Source organism: Montipora foliosa, chromosome 3, assembly GCF_036669935.1.
Source record: "Montipora foliosa isolate CH-2021 chromosome 3, ASM3666993v2, whole genome shotgun sequence".
NCBI lineage: Eukaryota > Metazoa > Cnidaria > Anthozoa > Scleractinia > Acroporidae > Montipora > Montipora foliosa.
Window position 1 is genome coordinate 58,283,801 of NC_090871.1, and position 17,500 is coordinate 58,301,300.

Sequence of the window (17,500 nt, forward strand, 5' to 3'; positions counted from 1 at the left end):
AATAGCATCCATTGTTGTATGCCTCGTTCTTCAAACGATGCCGCTACAAGAACATAGTAGTGGCCGGATACTCCGTTGTTTAACGAGTCACTGTCTGTTACAAGGTCTTTTCCTAATCTTGTAGAACTCAGTTTTATGATAACAGATTATGAAGCTTTTGTTATTATCTTAAGTTACTATATTCTCGCTGTAAAATGCAGTGAAATGCAACTACTCTTTCGCTAGCGATATGAAATCGCTGTCAGCATGTCGGTTCTGAAATTAAAATTGCAAGCGATTTGAACCGAAGGTACTGATTGGCTAATTCGATCTCGAATTTCAGCGATTATTAAATTTTCGACCGCGGATATTGCGTTTCTAGCTTTCTGAATGGTTCATTCAATCTCGGTTTATACAAAGCTCATATGACCTAATATGGAAACTCATTGGCTTTAATTTCCAAGTGTCCAAGCGTTCAGAATTTAATGAACATTTAATACAACAATTATTCCATTAGCGCTTGTTGGATATGGGACTGGTTATAGCCAACTCGGTGCTACGCGCCTTGTTGCCTATTTACCATCTCATATCCAACGCACGCCCATGGAATAATTGTTACAAATAACGTATGCATATTTCCTTACATGGAGACTGATTACGCCCGGAGTTTTGTAAAATTGAAACAGTTCAGAGGGTAATAAAATTTCTGAAACAATTATTCCATTTGGGAAATGCTTTAGCTGGCGGCCTGAAATTAAGTTTCGTTGACGCGGATGAGAACGGTAGGAAAAAGCCACCGGGAATTGTGACAAACGACTTAAGGCCTGGGCAAGCGGCTTCAACATCTGTTCGATTTTGTCGAAGTTGATCGCTAGGGTGGGCAGATGGTTTCAACTTCGATTCAACATGTTTCAACACGGTTGAAAGGGAAGAAGGAGGGGAGTGGGGGGGGGGGGGGGGGAACAGTTTCAACATGATCGTTCACCAACAAAATCGAACGGATTTTGAAGCACATGTTGAAGCCGTTTGCCCGGGCCTTTATCGACGACATCAACAACATACAAACAAAACACTGACCGAGTTATTGTGGTAACAATAGTTGAAGGGCCTATTTTACCAACAATACAAGTACAGACATCATACCTAAATGGATAGAAACGCACCAATCACTCTTACAGTCTTTACAGGCAATAACACGTAGGCTTGACAGACAGTCGACCAATAACATCACGACTTCGTTGACCAATCACATCAACCAGAGTATTGATACCATCAACTGACGTTGCACAAATTCATCTGAAGATGACTTCCGCTTAGGTTGTCGTAATGTCATTTGGTCACATCCTAAAAAGTCCCGGACGATCATATTTGACTTAACTATGATACGACTCCTGGGTTCAAACCACTTAGGAAAGGAATCGTGCTTGTTATTTGAAGCATTTCTCTGTCCTTGGAATTTACACATATATCCACTGTACATCGAATGAACAGGCGTCGCTTCCCATTCCCTTCCTTTCAGTTTCAAATCATTTGATTCGATGCTGCTGGTTGGTAATTGAAAAAACGAAAGAAGTGTTTAAAATGCGGCACAACTTGGATCTGGTTCGTCCGCTGCCGTTTGATAGAAACAGATCGAATAACATTTCCCTACAATCTAATAAGGCTCTTCAATAACCTACTAAAGGCACCAGCGATTTACAAATCAACAAGATCTTTTCGTAATGTACAATACGGTATTCTGTTTCGGCGGGGAAGGAAAGAAGCGTTGATCAAGGTTGCTGTGGGGTTAGACGAAAATATCATCCTCCATATATGTCCAATAGTTGGTTTACAACCAATCTCTTGGGACACAAATAACCGCCAATGACGTAATGTACAATTTCTGGTGGACGAACAAAAGGTGCTAATGAGAGATCGTTTGTTTTCGTCCACCAACATGGCGGCGATGACGTAACGTGAAATCCACCTGTAGAGCGTTTTCACACGACGTCACAGCGACTATGTTGATGTTCCAAAACAAAGAAATGGCGGCCAGGATAGTGTACCAAACTAATCCTCTGGGAACTGAACTCTGTTTTTATGCAAATACTTTCTTTTGTTTCAATAATCCAACAAGGCTGCTGGTCACGTGATTGAAAACGCTCTTTAGATTCATGGTACTTTGCATAAACATCACAAGCTCCCTTTAGAACTGCATGCATTTCTCTTTCGTTAGGGTTTTGGTTGCGATCATGGTTAGGGGGGTCACTTAGTGACGCCTAAGCTTATGTAGCTGGGGCAACCCTCAAAATGTTTCATTGAAGAGAAGAAAGCCATATAAGCAACAGAAGAATAGGATAATAAAATAAGTGGAAAAAGGAAATGTATCTCAAGAGTAAAACCGATATAATGGTCTGCGTCAAGAGCCCATGAGTAGAAGCTTTTCTCTCCCATACAAGTTAACCTTTGTGCGTATCTTTCCATTCTTACAACGCCACGAGTTCGTTGGCTCTGTAGCTGACTGTACATGTTCAGAATGGCCAATCAGAATAAAGTTATTGCCGAACGAACACAAACGATGCATGCAAATTGCGCAAATTGACATAAATTGATGTAAATGTGAGTCTCCTGCAGGGCTACTTCTAAAACAAGAAAGATACACGCAAAGGTTGACTCAAGAATATAGTGCGTGGGGAGGCCCCTATCCATGGGTTCATGTCTGCGTACAAAGAGCGAAGGGCCAAGAACAAGTGAGAGGGAGGTCCTTACCATGAACTTTGGTGGCCCTGAATTCGACTGTTTTTCTCCCTTCAGTTTGGTCTCTGAATGCTGTTATGACCGTTTGATTGTAATAGCTACCATGGCGACCCCTCATGCGTCTAATATAGGCCCCCCAATATTATATTATGTATTTTTCCAATATAGGCCGCAAATATATAAGCCCCCTAGGCTTAATGTGTTTTGATGATTTTCACGGATCACGTTTCAGTGCAGTCTTATTTTTTGGAATTCATTTATAAAAGTGTTATCTGGTTTAGCTCGAGAGCTTTAATTTTAAAGCTTCCGCGGTTGTCTATTTATCTTGATATAATAAGCTAAATAATGCACGCATTTTGATTGGTTCTCACCTATGATCTATTAGAGGACAGGCGCATAGCTGGCGTCACCATAAAAAGAAACTATTAATTCTTTAGACAAACCGATTCCTTATTGCTGTGCGCTAAATACACTTGACAGCTAATTAAAGTTTATTATACCATAGAGATCTGCTCTTGCCTCCCAATTGGCCAGTGCTTTTAATGTTTTATTACCTTTTTCCCGGAAACCAAACATTTATTTTGTGCATTTGTAGATTACGCAGCAATATCTTGTTTTCAAGAAATCTTCGGATACATTTTTACTGGACGAAACTGAGTCTACTGATAGGTAGGTGCTCAATAACATTTTTCCTGTATAGCTACAATAATTATGAAAACGCAATGTGGCGCGATTATATCTCTGAAGACACAACAAAATTTTTGGCGATCCGATATCGGAGGTGGTCCGGCTTCAAATTATAAACCATCTATGCAACTCATAAAAACGCCATTATTAACGAGACCAAAGCTAGAAGTAATACTCTCTTTCAAAGCGACTGTCAAAGCCAGTACTGTGCACGCACGCGTACTCCGAACATGCGTGATCATTTCATTTTATAACTATCAATGGCTTGCAGTTACAGCTGCCGTGTCTTGGGAAGTTGAAGAGATAATACAGTATTTTCCGATGGTGACCCGGGAATACTCGGAAGAAATCCGAGTTCCCCTTTGAAGGAGTCAAACCTAGGACATTTCTATGACTAAACTACTGGATGCTCTACTACTGAGCGATAGGAGTAACCTGGGAAGTTGTTTCAAATGTTAATGATAGTGATTGTAAACTAAGTATGATGCTCGTGCTTTAGTTTACTCAACATGCAAAGTCCTGCTGCATCAAATACCCCTAAAACTTGCACGCTCGCTGAGGGATCGGTGTCAATAGAATGGGGCGCCGTTTGTAAATTTATTATTTAGCCTTAGTACGTACGGCGCCCCATACTTTCCAGCGATAGCAGCGATTTGAGGAAAACTAGATGCTTCTGTGAAGCATACACTGGCTTGCCTGTGATACGAGCTACAGAAAATCAGAAGGCACTGAATTGTGTGGTATTGAAATACAGCATTCCAGTCTCTGAAGAATAACAAATAAAAGAGAAGCGAGAAACATTGGCTTCTGGGCTGACATGTTGATAATTTTCAAGTCCCCTCACAACTTCTTTTCACCACAAGTGTGCCCTCTGAGCATCTGAAAGCTTTGTAATACTAAACTTCACTGAAGTCAAGCCCTGTTTCGCGGGGTTAGTGTTGGGATGGGAGACCAAAACAATAAACCCCTCATAAAAAACAGAAACATCTGACCGAAAATACTATTAACGCTAACAAATGCGAACTCAGCAAGGTACAGATTCTGTTAGCGTGCTTTATGCAAAACAAATATTGATGAAAAAGCAAATAAATATTGATACACAGTTTTCAGAAAGAGCAGAAGGAAGTTTCCCGGACGGTCGATCGAGAATAAAATATTTACGACATGAAAACAACATTAATTTTGAACCTTGAATATAGATCGTTTTCACTGTCACGCAATAAAAAAAATAAATCAAAAACTATCCAGTGCAAAACGCTAAGAAATTGTTATCTTATAGAAGATAAAGAAATAAGACACTTGTCCAAGTTTTAGGCCTCTGCGTTTCCCCAAACTTCAGATATTCGTCGAAATGTTTCGCAGGCCGGAAAATAGTGTAAACATCTGGAACTGACTTTGGCTATCTAGGCGACTGATTATCACTACTGAAAAAACAAGCATTTACATAAGCACTTTTCCTAATGCTCTAACATCTAAAAGGGCTCAAAATCATGAGATAAGTATATATTTTTCAACAAACTTGATCGTAGCTTTGTGTCACGCACCTACATAATCCGGAAATTCAAAATGCTCTGGTTTCCAAACAAAGCACGCTATTGAGCTGTGAAATTGTCAACAGATATAGATATGCCGCCTCTTATGCCTGATGAGGATAAAAACTTTGGTGGATCTTTAGTTTTAGATTTTGGAAGGTGATGACGTCACGTGAAAACGATCTATAGAATATAAAAAGTTACGATCAGCGACAAACATTTTGGAAGATTTTTGCTACGTTCAAGTAAATTGCAAAATCGAAAGTGACATGGCCGGAATTCAGCGGGCGCCGTGATTAAGTTACCGCGGCATGTTTACTCGCCAAACAGTGAAGCATCTGTGTCAAATGATGGCAAGATACCGGGTTTTTGTAAGTTTCTTTTTGTGTCAAGTGTTATAAAGTTTGACAATGAAGTGAGCGAAGTCAAAACAAAGATCACAATCGCCCAACTCTTGTTTTTTACTCTCCAAGGGGATGATCAAGGGGATCATGACTAAAACACCACACGAGTACATACGGGTAACCTACGAGTAACATACGAGTAACATACGGAACATACGGATACATACGAATACATACGACTTACATACGACTAACATACGACTAACATACGGATACATACGACTAACATACGGATACATACGAATACATACGAGTAATACGAATGTTTTTCTCATAAAGGAAGCTCTAATTATAAGCCTTGCAAGCATTTTTCACGTCAGCAAACACGTACCCGGCTCAGTTTGAGGGGGGAGGGGGGGGGGGTGGGTGTTGATAGACCCTGCAAGGCTTTCGTTAAATTTAGTCACAGTAAAATAAATTCACATGGAGTGCAAAACCCTTAAGGCAGCGAAAGACGAGATACAAAAATCCTCAACTTGTGGCGCAACATTGTTTCGTTGCAAGTTCTGGTCGATGTTTCGCGTTTTTCACTTTGCGTGATCAACTTGACCCACAAGAAAAACATTTGTTGCGGGTTGAAGAAATGCAGGGCGCTGAGTGGTTGCTTTGCTAGTACAAGAGCACATTTGTTGCGCGACAAGTTGTGAGCTTGATGAAAAACGAGCAACAAAGCCAAAATTTGTTGCTCAGAGTAGTTCCGCGCTCTACTTTTCGCAACAACTTTCTTCAACCCGCAACAAATGTTTTTGTTGCGCGACAAGTTGATCATGCAAGGTGAAAAACGGGAGAAATCGACCCAAACTTGCAACGAAATAATGTTGCGCGCCAAGTTAAGGGTTTTTGTATCTCGTATTTCGCCGCCTTTAGCTTGCGCAACAAGATGACAATACATTTTGCATGTTGCTCTCGTAGTTGATTATAACTGTCAGGCCAGTTTACATTTAAGACACGTAAGGAAGTCAGAGCAGGTCTGTCATAATTTTTTACCAAATTTAAGCTTTCTGGCTTGATTTTGCACTGATTTTTTGCACTGATTTATCATAGGCAACTTAAGCTGAAATAGTGAAATCAAGATGGCGGATCTGATGACGTCATACGACATCAGCGACATCCAAAATATATTGTCATCTTGTAGCGCAAGCTAAGGGTTCTGCACTCCATGTTAATTTATTTTACTGTGACTAAATTTAACGAAAGCCATGGGGGGTCGATCAACATCCCCTCTCTCCCACCTCAAACTGAGCCGGGTACGTGTTTGCTGACATGAAAAATGCCTGCAAGGCTTATAATTAGAGCTTCCTTTATGAGAAAAACATTCATATTACTCGTATGTATTCGTATGTATTGGTATGTTAGTCGTATGTATCCGTATGTTACTCGTATGTTACTCGTATGTTACTCGTATGTTAGTCGTATGTATTCGTACGTATCCGTATGTTCCGTATGTTACTCGTATGTTACTCGTATGTTACCCGTATGTATTCGTGTGGTGTTTTAGTCATGATCCTCCAAGACGCGTACGACGTTATTTATCACCAGGTAATTCCATCATTTTGGCAATAGCAGCTACTTTATTATTCATCTGCGTCACAAGTTTTCACTGATTTTGGGCCTCATTTTGTTGAAACTCAAGCACGCTTCCAACAGGCCTGTGAACCCTTCCTGCTTACAGAGCAATACTAAAAAACTTCTCCCATATCACATTTGAACCTTAAGCTCGAAAATTCAATACACAACATGATATTATAATTCACAAAGGCAGAAAATACCACAGAATCCTTTTCCAGCGAAAGTTTTATTGAAACAAACAACATATTTGCTCTTAGAGGCGAAAACCTCTTCCTATTTCATTGCGTGCGTGAAGACAAGAAACTCAATTGTGTCAAATTACCATGTACTTCAGGTAAATAATGCTCACTTTGATTTCGTCTCGACGGGCGATAGATTGTTGTCGAAGTCCGGTACTCGTCGCTTTTGAGATTCATGCCTAGTTTATCCAACTGATTTTCTATTATTGAGCTCCATAAGGGTATATTTTGTTTAAGGATCCACTAAAACGCCATTCGCGTTGCATGACTTTCGACGCCATTGCAGGCTAAGTTAATGATTCTACTGTGTCCACCAGAGAAATCTACGCAGTTCCACTACCCTCTCGATCCTAAGAAAATACGCGCAGAAGGCTCTATGCACAAAGACACCACTTACCAGGGGAGTGACAGGCAAGACTTTTACCGACACGGAAAAAAAATAAAATAAAATAAAAAGAAAAAAAAGAAAAAAAAGAAAAAAAAGAAAAAAAAAAAACAAACAAACTAAACGCAGACCTCGACTGGGTTTGCCCATAGGCAACCCAGTAAATAAGTGGCTCTGCCGACGGTAGTCCGCAATTTGTAAAAAGTAAATTTTTTCCCTTTTTTTCCCTCAAAAATTCACGTGTCCATCCCTAAAGAACTAAGAAGGTCGGGACTGAAAATACGTCTCGCATCCACTCCCTTCACGTGTATCAGTGATTGAGTGATATTCATGACTGCTGGATGTAACACGTTGGATCATTAGTCCCCAAACGATCTTTTATTATTGCGGTGTTTGCACAGCTTGACAGACGCCAAGTGTATTGTCTGCACAGACGCTAGACCTCGTGAGAAGAAGCAAATGCGGTCCAAAACTCCCACGGTTTTAAAACCACAACAGTATATAAATAACACTTTTCCTGTTTTTCGGGGACGCTTTTCCGTTTAACCTTGACCCATGCTTGGCAACGCAAAGCCACAACAAACATTTCCTTTCAGACATAGTTTGATGATAATCTCGTTGCGCAATTTTTTAATTAATGTAGCTTACAAAGTTGCAAAGACACAAAGATTCGACACCAGTCTGGTGTTTTCCGATCGGAAATGATCAACCGAGTTATCGCAAGATTGAGTGATTCCTCTTCCATTCTCAGGGCTAATAATAAAGGAAAGGTGTGCCATAATAGTAATTAGCGGCCTTTTCTTTCAATGAGATGCAAATGCACTGTAGGTGTCAGGTAAAAGGCCCCCATCATCACGATTGAAAGGAGCGAGCGTGCCCTTGATATTCAAACAACGGCTTTGATGGTGTCTCCCGGTGGTGGCGGTAATTCTAGAATTACCAACATCCACGCAATTGCGTGGTTAGTCTGGAAAGCATTCTCTGACAAAGCAGAGTTCTTCTTTGCAAACCTTAACTTTCGAGACTTTTTCTTCGTCCTCATGCCAATTAATTGACCATTTTTATACGCCTTTCAATAAAAGCGAGGCGTTAGTTGACCCACCGTAGGCTTTCTCAAAGTCCTTTGAATTTTTTTCCCGCTATGTGACGGCTGGTTGGGTCTTAATTTCTCAATCGACGAGTTTCGAGAGGGCCACTTGGAGCTAGTCTAGAGTTGACCTTGCTTTCGGATACAAACCTCATTGCTTTCCTTTTGTAAACGAGTTTCTGTTTACATATTAAAGAAAAGCAGTGAGGTTTGTATCGAAAGAAGGTCAACACCAACCTCGCTTTTATTCAAAGGCCTGGTAACTGAGCACAGAACTGAAAAAAGGTCAATTGGAACATTGTAGATCCAAGCAATTTACGATATGCGACCACATCTTCCAAGGTTTACGACAGTTTTGTAAAGTAGCGGACATATTTCTGAAAGCACCGGACGTGACATTTTTGGCGCTACAAGGCGCCTTGAGAGCGCCGAAGGCTGGGGGCATGTTCACCCCCGGGAAATCTTTAACTGAAATAGTACACTCAGAAACGCTGCTTCCCGTGTTTCTGGAACCCAAGAATCAGTTTCCCAGGCAAGGCTGGAGTTCACTCGAATTCTCTTTAAAAATTAAGTTTAAAGAAAAACAAAATAATAATAATAAATAAACCAAACCCCTCAAATATTGGCATCAAAGTACCGGACATGGAATGGGAAACGTCTGGCCTCCCGCCTGAAACGAAAACCCTGCTCTTCCAGCTATATTCTTCTCGCGGCGGCATCTTACTTCAAAGCTGGTTATTCGCATAAAAATATAAAAAAAGAGTTTATATTCTGATAATGGGGTAATTAGCTATGACTGACCAGCAAGTAGCAGCAGTATATACTGAAGCACGTAACTTTACAAACCATGTGCAAACTTGCAATGTTGTAAGAAACGATCTGGCCCGGGTTGCTCGAAGCATGGTTAGCGCTAACCAGCGTTAAATACCATGGAAACCTATAGGTTTTGATACCTCTTAACCAACATTTAGTGCTAACCAGGCTTTGAGCACCTGGCCCCTGATGAGAATAAAATGGAAAAGAAAACCTCCCTCCCCCTACAAATTAAGGAATGCTCCACGGAGACCAAAACGGGCATTTTTCCTGTCCTTGATTTTGGTTTTAAGAGGGATAAAACTCTCTTGTTTTCCAGTTTGCATTGTCCTGTATTGTCTATACCGGCGTTGTGTCTGTTTGTGATGCAAGATTAATTTGGTAAAACAGGAGCGATTACTTGGAAAAGGCGCCGGAAAGTTCCTGTTGTTGTTTTTTTTATTTAAGTCGAGACCTAAATTAAATGGTCTACTTTGTTTTCTTTTTTCTCAATGCTTTCTTCAAAGACAAGCGAATGTCGTAGACTGGAACCAATTTCCTTGATTATGTTTACGTACCTGTCAACAAGATTATAGAAGTTATAACCTTTTTGTACATGGTGTAAGCGATGGTACTCTCCGAGTCAGAATAATTACATTTGCGGCTAACTACAGAGGTATTCATCGTGACTGGGTACTACTATCATCCAATGACTTGATCTGAAACTTGGGTTAAACATCTTAATTTTGTAATTCTGAAGTGGCAAGTCAGTTCCGCTCTTTGTTTCCATGGCACAATCCAGCTAAGCTAGCTAGCGATAAACGTCATAAAGTGATTCCTCAGCTCTACGCAACTACTAACACATAGGCCCTTCTAATAACCCTAAACTAACCTGCGAACGCCTAATCGCAGGTTAAACCCTAACCAGGAGCCCATGAGTAAGAGCTTTCCTCTCTCATACAAGCCCTATGAGTCAACCTTTGCACGTATCTTTCTATTTCGGGGGCCGCGGAAAGGGAGGGGCTGGCGTGGCTATAGGCCCCACTTTTTTCCCACGATGTTGTTTTCTCCTAGACCTCTCCCCCTCTGTGACGGTTCGCGATCCCCTGGGTCTCGCGAGATAGCGAGGAGAAAATAAGAGAAAACTAAGGGTAAAATAACGTATTTCACACCCCTTCCCACAAACCCGCAACACAGCATAAATTTTTAGTAAACGCGTACGACTTTAATTAAAGATAAAAGTTGACTACAAGTAAAACAGTTACGACAGTTACTATCTCTAAATTAACTAATCTTACTTAGATTTACTTAATGCTAATATATACTTAAACGACAATACAAAATGAACTAAATACTTTACTTTAATATTTACAGACAATAAGTTCAGTTCTTCGTCAGCCTTCGTGTCTTCTCAAGGTTCTTGTAAGTCCAACCGGCTAATCCTGCAACCATCCACTTCCACTTTCAGCAAACCAACGAACGTAGTCACGTCTTCTGTCAGTCCACAAGACTCTCACTTTCGTCGCCGAACTTTTCCTCCAAAAACTTCCACTATAAATATATTTGCCACCGCCGACAAAGGAGTTTTGTCTGGGAATTTCGCGGTCGGCTCCCACCAATGACTCTTGGCAGTGTTTCTCTTTTCCACTTTCTTTAAACTTTCACCTTTCCACTTTGACTTCTCTCCGGCTTTCCTTCTCCTAGCAGTCTTCTCGTCAACTGACCTTTTTCCACCCGCCTTTACAACACGCTACTTACATTTATATCTTTACATAACAATGCACTCCACATCAACACTTATTGAAAAACCTATTGTTAAAACACGACCCTAACGAACCAATAGTTACAAAAGCATCTCCACAATGGAGACTTAAAAGAACAAATAGACTAACAAACTATTCTCTAATGTACTAATTGCGGTAGACTACGATACGAAATTAACACTAAGTAATTAACACGAGCGGAATAAACTATAAACTAACGAAACAAAGAACTAAAGAAAAAGGAATTTTGTGACACCCTCCCATGACACTTCCGTGGTCCACACCAAAACTTAGACCCCTCCCCATCCCCCCCCCCCCCCCATCCCTTTTAAACGTACTCCGCGGCCCTGTACTTTTAGAATGCCACGAGTTCATCGGCTCTGCACGCACTGTTTGGAATAACCAATCAGAATAAAGTTATTGTTGAGATACGACAATTAGATGTAAATGTAATTCCCCGGCTCCTACTCATGGGTTCCTACCCTAACCTAAAACAGGCAACCCTAATCTTGGGCGCTTTACCATTCGACAAGAAGTTTTAGTTAAAATTAAAATTTCAATAATTTCATGTGGCGAATGGAACAGCATTTTCCGGTTTCCCCCTCATTAATTAACCCATTAACGTCAACGAGTATTCTCAAAAATGGCCATATTTCTTGTCTTCAAACATTGACGTCACATTCCTTTTGATACCATAAATGATCTAATAAACGCCCGGGGAGTGTATTAAATATTTGAGGTGTAAGGGGAGGCCTTAAATAGATATGAGGTGTGTATTAGAGAGGGGCGTTTATTTCAAGTTCACCGTAAAAACTAGAAAATCCAAATAAACTTTCATAGTTCTATATCATCGGGGCGACAACAGTAAATTTATATTTCTATATCAATGCGGCGAAACAGCAAGTTCAAATTCTCGTCGTCATCTGCGGAAACATTATTTTCACAAATGGGTTCATCGACATCCGACTCAGTGATGACCTGACTGATTTCCAATATCATTGCCATTGATTGATAGTAATAATCATTGATTATTATTGAATTATTAATTGGGTGATTCTCACTGAAGCATTTAAGCAAGCAAGGTGTTAAATAAATTGCACGATTTTGCTTTACGGCTGAACGATTTCCTTTTTTTTGTGAGCGGGCGGGGAGGGGGGGGGGAGGGGGGAGGCGTTCATGATTAGAGAGGGGCGTCTATTTCAAAGTTTCCACCACACCAGAGGCGTTTAATGGATAGGAGGCGTTTATAAGAAAGGGGGCGTTTATTAGAGCATTATTTTCCAACAACCGAACAGATTATAGGCCTTTACACAAATATCACGTAAAATCGACTAAATATCTTTCCGGAAATTCTAAGAAAAAGTCCAAATATCCCAAAAGATTTTCTAAATGTCTCGAAAACTCCTCTAAATAGCTCGTATTTTTGTTTTAAAAATAAGCCGATTTTGAATCCCTTTAGGCCAAGATTTTTCCCAGCGGGAGCTGAAAAGTATGTCAGAAATTGTCTACACTAGTATTATGGAAATAAAGCAACTTATAAAGCAACATGGATGCAAAGCAAAAGTGGAAGTAGGAGTACACTCAGAGCCGGGAGAAGGTTCAGGCTCATTGTTTCCAGCATCCTCCATTTGGACAAATGGCTGCTAGTGATATGCAATACATTATTCAAACAGGAAACCACTGAACTGGATTATTTCTAGCATAGAATCGCAAAAAATCATAGAACTGAGTATTCTGTCAAGAAAATAGAGAGAAAAAGTTGGGAAACACCCAAAAAAAGCTATAATTGTTTCTAAATATCCCAAAATTTTCTAAAGATCTTAAAATTCTCTAAATATCTAGGAAACTTCTAAATATTTCAAAAAATATCCGGATATTTGTGTAAAGGCCTAGAACAGAAGAAGTCATTGTTTCCACATCCAGTTAGGTTCTGGTTGGCATATTAATAAAGATGGGTGACGTCAAGAGAAACATCGCTATTGTAGACAAATTTTTATGCAAGGGCCAGTTGAAAAAATAGAAGTGCCGGATCTTGGGAGATCTAACCAGCAAATAATTTTTGTAGACAAAAAACAAAATAGTACTCAGTGCAAGGCTGGTTGTACGCCTGTGAAGATGTATACATTTTTTGTTTTACCAATACCTCGTCAGGCAAGTGCATTATTCGCAAAACGTGATTTAGCAGCAATCGCGATGTTTCTCGTGACGTCATCCATTGTTATTAACATGCCAATCAGAGCTTAATTGGCTGTTAAAACAATGATTTCTTTCGTTCCGTGGTTGGCAAATTTGAATATCAAAAGAAATGTGACGTCAATATTTGTAAACAAAAAGATAGTCGCTATTACACACGAGGACGAATGAACCAATGAAACAGGTTTTCCCGGATATTCCGGAACTCCAGGACCACTTCGAGGCATGTGTCCAACCTCGTCCCCAGGGCGCTTTTCCCTACAGTCTTTCGGGACAGTCTGCTCCCCCCACCCCTCCCGTCCGCCATCGCGGGAATCCAGGCTATATGAAGAGGCTATGAGAGCCTCGTCTCCAGAGCTCAACCTCGTTTCGTCTCTCTTTGTCGATGAGGACATTAAGGATTCATGCTGTTTGCTTGTGCAAGATGTGAATTTGCGCGCAAGTCTACAGTAGCTGGATTTAGAAAACGGAGGTAAGTTCCCATTGACGAGTACGCTTTGACGGTATTTATTAAGTTTTCTATACATTTAATTAAGATGATAGTTAAGGTTAAGTAAACTTATCTTCAATGCAAGGTCAATACATAAGTCCGCGTCTTCGTCCTCATAGCTGAATTCGTGGAATTGTATGTTCTACTTAGCGTGAAACTCGTACAGGAGTTATGGTTGGAAATCCGTCTGTCCCTTCCCATTAACAGTAAAAGAATTCGAGTTCTACACTTTGTTCAAAGATTATTGTTAGTGTCCTGCTCCTTCACGCTTGGCCTCCATTGGAGCTGATTAACTTCAGCTTGCCTTGCATCTTTCATTTTTATAAACTATAAAATACAGGGTCACTTTTGAAACAAGTACTTTTTCAGTGGTTCGGCGGCTCGGTAGTCAACCGACGAGCCGCCGAGCCACTCAAAGATATATATATTCATTCTTTCACTGCGGGCCGCGGAGCCAGTACTCATTGATTTACCTTATTCCCTCCTTAAACGTTCACTTTTACTGGCGAGTCGCCGAGCCATTCCAGAGATACTGCTTCAAAAATGGCCTGTATTCTATTATTACTCCCACATTTTTTCTCTCTTGAATAACTCATAACTATTAGTGGCAGGGTAATTTTGCAGTCAAGCCTTTGTGTTATATTTTGAGAATACATGTATGATACGTTTCCTCAGTATTACGATGTTCTTTAATACTGTACCTTGCACTCATCATCTCACCGCTGTTGTGATGATTGTTGGTGCTGTTTGCTAACCGGGATCTTCGTATTATACATTCACGTGACTGTTTGATGCTGCGACTGAATAATGCATTGTTGGCGGAAAAGCTTAGAAATTTGTGGGAGCAAAATTTGTTGGTTGTAGAATAAATCAAAGTTGACTTGACCTTTTTTTTAGCAGAAATTATGGGGTTTGGGATTTTAATTAACTGGTATCAGGGGGAACTTTCTGGTTTCATTAAACAAAAGAATTACTCTGCTATAAGACGTTCCTAGCCTGCAATATCCACCAGGCTGGGTCAATTGGTGGAATCAAAAATCGATGAAGTAAGATCGTCGTGGTGACAAAAGTCCTGAAAAGGACTGCTGTTAGTTGTTTCAATATCCTCAGTTGAAGTTGTCTTCTGATTGGAGTTATTTTCAAATAATTTTTGAATTGTGTGACACTGATTTGTTGTTGGGAGACAGTTTTCTCAGTTATCTTACTGCAACAAAGTGAATCAAGCACACGACCTTGAAACAAAGCTGGGTATTTTAGGACACCAATTTTACGCCTAAATATAGACAAAAATAAGATTGTGCGGGAAAATGTGCGCGGTATGTTACAGCTGTACATCCAAATAAGGGAATTTTTAAACTCAAAAAACCCCAGCTTTGAACCACAGTTAACTGCTTTGAGGTCATGAGCTTGTGAGTGAATTTACAGGTTTAGTTTCCTGTTTGGCCTGTCCCAACTGTTTTGTTTTCTGCATTTGAAGTTGTAACATTTAAAACAAAATGGTTCTTTTATGTAAAAACAGGCATTATACCCCATTGTCTACTTACTTACCTTGACGATAGTCTTAGCGAGGATTGTCAGTCATTGTTTCATTTAAATGGTGATTGCTGATCTTGTTTTGCCTTTTAAAGAATATGTAAGCTCATACAGAGAGCATTCTTATCTGGCTTTCAGCTCTTTCCTGTGGTGTGGATGACCTTTTCCTTCAGATTTAGTGGTCCATGACATGCACTTAGCAATAACGAGAATACCTTCCTTTGACCAATTATTCGTTTCTTTTAATGTGTTTTTTTTTTTATGGCATTAGGTCTGCCTCAAACGTTGCGCTTCTGCTGTGTAAAACTGAAATGAATTTTCTCCTGGCAGTGGCACGACAATAGCATAGGCATTGTTTCAAACATTGAATTTAATTCAGTGGCACCAAATTCAAAAGAAAGAAAACGACAAAACACACCTTCCATCCAGCGGTCAGCTATGGCATGCGCAGTAGGATCGTTTTCGTAGTAATTATTTATGACTTGAATACGGTAGGCAGTAGTGCAACGTGTGAAACTATGCTGTGCTGGTGCCGTGTGTCACATCAGACGCTGTTGAATTGGATTGCCTTGTGGAACTACAGTGTAAATTCAAACTGCTATACTGAATGGTTTCAAACATCATGTTACTTCCATGCTAACATCAAATAATTAGTTCAGCTCTACAGTAGCACAACATTTGAAAGTGACCTTAATGTCTTTTTGTGTTTTTTCCCGGGTACATGTAAATACAAAAGCAATGTGGGTAAAATTAATACTTTTTTTTTCAAGGTCGGATCTGCTTTGTGGATCTGACATAAGGTATTGCTCGAGAAACAGTCCTCCTTCGACGGCTGTGAACTCTACAAACAAAGAACTCTGTGTCCTGACCCCGTGAAATTGGCACAAGAGCATTTTGAAGCCCTTTATTCATTTGTGCAGTTCAAAAATCAACTGAGCTTACTCCCAACTGAAAATAAGTTAATTTAGAATATTATTTTATTTTTACTAGAATAGTGTCTCCAGTGAAGTCATGTGAATCTTTCGCCAGACAGTCTAGGAATATTATGTTAATGGCAATGGCCAAGCATGGAATACCTTGTTAGATATTTCGTGATTAGAATTTTAATAATGTTACATGTACATGTATGTCTCTCCCCACAAGAGATGTCATCTGGATATCCTTCTTTTGAAGGTTATAAAATTAAATTCACAGGATGCCATGTGCCGAATCAATATTTTTTTGATGTGGTCAAGTTGTTGTGGTGATAAAATTATTCTTGTGGAATTGCTAAGGAAGTTCTAGAAACCAAGAGGTATTTCTTTTCCATTCAGGTTCGCTGACTGACATTTACTGTACATTGTAATTCATAAGAGCTATTAAGATGTTTAAGACTGAAAGGATGTTGTGGTTTTGGAACACATCAAGTCATTGTTTTCTCAGAAAATTCCTTGGTAACTGAAAGTGCTGTGTATGCATGTTTGGTCATAAATAAAAGCTCAAATCGAAAATGAAAATGAAATCGCTGTATTGATTAATTTCCTGTTGTCCCATATAGCTTATTGGTTTAATCTTGAGCATTGACTGAATAGGTATGGATTTGTTTTAGGAAACTGAAAGTGCATAAAAGACAAACAAAGTTGTACTAGCTCAACATGAAAGCGATGATGAAGTGACTTTAATATTGATTGCTTTTTATTTAATAATTATTTCAAACTTTTGGTTCATTCTTGAGCTAGGGTTTGTATAGTCATTTTATAATCAGCTAATAACTGGCAATAGAGTTAATGTGGATTGAATCTGTGCATGTTAGAAATATGCAGAGATGGATGTGATACAGACTAAGGTCAAAGAGTCTTTCATTACAATCCAGATTGCTTTCATCAAATAGATTTTTTGTTTTCGTCATTACATATATTGCACTAGGATGAGTATCTGTTCTTTTCATTGAGATTAAAAGTGAAAATTGCTAGAACAGTTATTATTATAGTGAACCTACAATCTTGGACAAATTAAATGGAAAATTGAGACCACCCCTCTCCCCAAAATCAGTGAGGGGAAAATGGCGTGTCTTGGCCTTCATGCAGTTTCATCCTTGATTTGGGGGGAACGGGGCATTTCTGTTCCATTTT

At 39.7% G+C, this 17,500-nt stretch overlaps 1 protein-coding gene and 1 long non-coding RNA gene across 9 annotated transcripts in view; one reads left to right on the forward strand and one right to left on the reverse strand.

The window, feature by feature from the left end:
* Positions 1-17,500, forward strand: part of LOC137997787 (uncharacterized) — a 92,305-nt gene that overhangs the window by 47,652 nt on the left and 27,153 nt on the right. For 6 of the 7 annotated variants that reach the window (XM_068844035.1, XM_068844034.1, XM_068844033.1 and 3 more), the window contains one exon: positions 3,311-3,384. The gene's annotated coding sequence lies outside the window, so the exon portion shown is untranslated. Of the gene's footprint in view, positions 1-3,310; positions 3,385-13,538; positions 13,839-17,500 lie in introns of those variants that run through there. The other variant, XM_068844036.1, reaches the window with a different exon arrangement.
* LOC137997793 (uncharacterized) overlaps positions 16,978-17,500 on the reverse strand; it is a 7,301-nt gene continuing 6,778 nt past the window's right edge. For both annotated transcript variants that reach the window (XR_011122587.1, XR_011122586.1), the window contains exon 3: positions 16,978-17,500. This exon is cut by the window's right edge and continues 678 nt beyond it. This is a non-coding gene — a long non-coding RNA (uncharacterized lncRNA).